Genomic DNA, 4,284 nt, shown 5'->3' with positions numbered 1-4,284 from the left:
GTTGAGTCACTAAGTCATATCCGACTCTTTGTAATCCCATGAACTGAGCACACCAGGCTTCCCTGTCCTTCACTATCTCCTTGAATTGTGGTTCTCATCAATAGACTTTCTTACAGAACTGAATGTGAGAAATGACTACTAAAGTGAAACCAAACCTTCATCCATCACTGGCATGAAGGTTCAGAACTGGCTTCTATTTGGTGTGTGTGTATGTGTGTATGTGTGTGTGTGTGTGTATGTACGTATGGTAGAGGCAGAGAGAGACAGACAGACACAGAAACAGATACAAAGAAATAGAGATATTATACAGAGAAGAACAATAGAATCAAACATTGTCCCTGGCTTTGAGGACTTTGTCTATAAAGGAAGACAAGAGAACCACTAACTTGTGTTCTTATGGATTCAAAACGTGCTTAAGTAACTGCTTGCAGAATTTCAGAATAGGAATGTTAAGGGTGACATCTGATGACAGGTGTTATGGGGCTGGAAAGATCTATAATGCTTAAAAATGATTGTGTCTTCAGGAAAACTAAGGAATTTATCTTCAGGAAGCCATGTCTCAGAGTCATTTCTTGAGTTGTGTTATTATGCTCTAGTATTTGCCTAAGAATATCGAAAGCTGTTCCATTTTCTAGAGAATAATTTCTCTCCATGGCACTGTCTGGCTTGCATGGTTTTTTAAAAATCCCAATTAGTCCTTATTACTATTCTAATTTATAGCAAGCATTCCTTTCAACTTCTTAGATCACTAGTTATCTACTTATCATTCATTAACAATTATTGTTTGAAAAAACTTATTAAGACTTTATGTTTTTAGAGCAGGTTTACGTTCACAGCAAAATTGAAGGGACGGTACATAGATTTCCTATATATGCCCTGCTCCCACATATGTATAATCTCACCCTTTATTGATATCCCCCACCAGAGAGTACATTTGTTACAACTGATGAACCTACAATGACAAATCATAATCAGCCCAAGAATGCACTTTACATTACATTTCACTCTTGATCCTGTATATTCTATTGGTTTGGACAAGTGTATACTGTATCCATCATTAAAGGATTATACAGAATGTCTTCACTGCCCAAAAAACCCTCTGTGCTGCATGTACTCCTCTGTCCCCTTAGCCTGTGGAAGCCACTTACCTTTTTATAGTCTCCATAGCTTAGAATATTGTACAGTTGAAATCACACAGTACCTATCCTTTCAGATTGGCTCTTTCACTTACTACATTTTCTCCATGCTCTTTCACAAACTGAATATCTTACATCTTTTCAGCACTGAGTAATATGTCATTGTTTGGATGAAACAGTTTACCTATCTACTCACTTACTTATGAATACCTTGGTTGCTTCTAAATTTTGGTAGTTACGAATTAAGATGCTGTAAAATCTACATGCAGATTTTTACGTGGACCTAAGTTTTTAACTCCTTTGAGAAAATATTAAGAAACCCACTTGCTATATGGTAAGAGTATGTCTAGTTTTGTAAGAAACTGCCAATTGTCTTCCAAAGTAGCTGTACCACTTTATGTTCCCACCAGCAATAAATGAGAGCTTTTGGCTCAGACGGTAAAGCATCTGCCTACAATGCAAGAGACCGGAATTCGATCCCTGGTTTGGGAAGATCCTCTGGAGAAGGCAACCCACTCCAGTACTCTTGCCTGGAAAATCCCATGGACAGAGGAGCGTGGTAGGCTACAGTCCATGGTGTCGCAAAGAGTTGGACACGACTGAGCGACTTCACTTTCACTTTCACTTTTGCTTTGTTGTTCTACACTCATGCCAGTGTTTGGTGTTGTCAGTGTTTGAATTTTGGCTATTTTAATAGATATTATAAGTATCTCTTTGTTATTTTAATTGTCTTAGCTTTTAAAAAGTGTGTTTATTTCCTCAGACAGATTGCAAGCTATGGAACAAATAATATATTATTTTACTTTTTTTTCTGTCCACTATCACAAATTATTGTTAAGTGGATACTTAATAATGCTATTTGAATGAATGCACAAAAAATACCAAGTACATTCTTTACCTGTGATTCCTACTGTTTACCCAGATGTAATACAACTAAGAAAAAGATGAACAGAAACATTTTGGGGATGGTAGATAAACACTGGTGAAGTATTCAGCTGTGTGTTGTCTAAATTTAAGCAGAATATAAATGAAGAAATTTAAATCAATATTTGGTGTGTACATTATTTGTGTTCAAGGAATTTCATAAAACTTCTTTTAAAGCTGCCCTTCCTGTCAAATAAATCGTGACTTGCACAAAAAAGGAAAAATAATGCCTTGACCCACGGGCTTTAACTAGCAAGATTAAATAACTTATCTTCTAGGCTAGGACAATTCTGAGAAAGGGGATGCTAGTAACAATTATACCAGATAAGCAGACATAAACCAGGGCAGTCCCAGAGACCCTTTAAGGTCCAGGGACTCATTGGAAAATGGATAGAAGCTATAGTCTCTTTCTCTAGAAAAATTTTACCATAAGTTTCAGTGTATACTCGACCTGTCCCAATTCACTGATTAAGAATCCCTGACTCATATGACCTCATGTCCATTCCAATGTTTTACTCCTTCAATAAACTGACACCCCACATTAAAAGGTTAAAATGATCTTCAAAGATCTCTATACCAGAAGGAAAAAAAAATGGATATTATTTTCAGTAGCTGGTATATGTTTTTAACCAAAATGTTTATAAAGTTTATTTCTGTGGAGAAAATCCTACTTTCTAAAAAGAAAATTGTACTTTTTAGCATTTAAAAGTAGGAGATAGGCTACCATTTAGGGAAACATAATTAAGAATTTTTCCAGTCTGTAACAACACAGTAATTACTTTTGAAATAGATCTATACTTTTCCAAATGCAACCCTAAGTCCTTTGTCCTTGAACCCCTTTCAGTTCAGTACAGTTCAGTCACTCAGTTGTGTCTGACTCTTTGCCACCCCATGAATCACAGCACGGCAGGCCTCCCTGTCTATCACCAACTCCCGGAGTCCACCCAAACCCATGTCCATCGAGTCGGTGATGCCATCCTGCCATCTCCTCCTCTGTCGTCCCCTCTCCTCCTGCCCCCAAGCCCTCCCAGCATCAGGGTCTTGTAGGCCTCCTTAAAAATTCAGTTACCAGAGAGAGCCCACACGCATGCACACACGACCCGTTACAAGGTCTGAGGGAGCTTGGTTGCTGTACCAGATCATGCCAGTAGGTGCCACTCTCACCTGCTGGGCTGCTCTGGGAAGAGTTCTTCAACTTTACCTTTTTATGATTTCAAATTTCTACAAAGATATTATAATAATCTTACTGCAAAGTTTCAAACAAAGCTTTATGTGTGTGCACTCTACTCAGTCTGTTCCTTCAGCTTTCTAGCTATAATGAGCAAAAATGTGCAAGAAGCTGTCATAGCACACTGCTAGTCAGCTGTCCTAAAAGATGTCAATGCTTCTGTACACACACACACAAACACACACACACATTTTTGGGAAAGGCTTTTACATCTTAAGGATTTTTAAATAATAATTTCTTAATCATAGAAATTTTGAAATCTCACACAGAAAATAGAAAATATTTAGATCACCCACAGTTCTATCAGAGATAATCACTACTAACATACGGCTTCCCTGGTGGCTCAGAGGTTAAAGTGTCTGCCTGGAATGCAGGAGACCCAGGTTCGATCCCTGGGTTGGGAAGATCCCCTGGAGAAGGAAATGGCAACCCACTCCAGTACTCTTGCCTGGAGAATCCCATGGAGGGAGGAGCCTGGTAGGCTACAGTCCATGGGGTCGCAAAGAGTCGGACACGACTGAGTGACTTCACTTTCAACATATGCTTACAGGTTTACTGATTTATTTTCTCATGTATGGAATATACATAAAGGAAAAGCACATGCACATATAATCCCCTGCTTGTCTCTTTTCAACTCATATAAAAGTATAGACACTTTCCAAAGATATAGAATTTAGAGTCAGAAAAGACCTTATGATCTCTTTCCTATTTAATGCACTTTCTTTACAGATGAAGAAATTAAGACCTAAATTTTGCACCAACTTTTTTATTTTTAAGTGAACAATTAGTCAGTGAACTTATATTTTCAGTAAGTAAGCTATTTATTAATATATATGTCATCTCAAAGTTAGACATTATGGTATAATTCAATAAACATATATAGACTATCTACTAGTACTTGAAAGATAGCAAAGAACTTTATTGTGAATTATTTCCTTTAATCTCCAGGATGTGGAAAATACCACTATTATTATAACTTCCATTTTAGACATTAGG

The 4,284-nt window shown here is 37.3% G+C and overlaps 1 non-coding gene across 1 annotated transcript; it reads left to right on the top strand.

The window, feature by feature from the left end:
• Positions 1–3,620: 3,620 nt before the first annotated feature.
• TRNAS-GGA lies at positions 3,621–3,692 on the top strand. Its single transcript has one exon. It is a non-coding gene; the product is annotated as a tRNA-Ser (tRNA).
• The last annotated feature ends 592 nt before the right edge of the window (positions 3,693–4,284 follow it).

Source organism: Oryx dammah, unplaced genomic scaffold, assembly GCF_014754425.2.
Source record: "Oryx dammah isolate SB20612 unplaced genomic scaffold, SCBI_Odam_1.1 HiC_scaffold_22, whole genome shotgun sequence".
NCBI lineage: Eukaryota > Metazoa > Chordata > Mammalia > Artiodactyla > Bovidae > Oryx > Oryx dammah.
The sequence above is the reverse complement of the archived record's forward strand: the minus strand, read 5'-3'. Positions and strand labels throughout refer to the sequence as shown.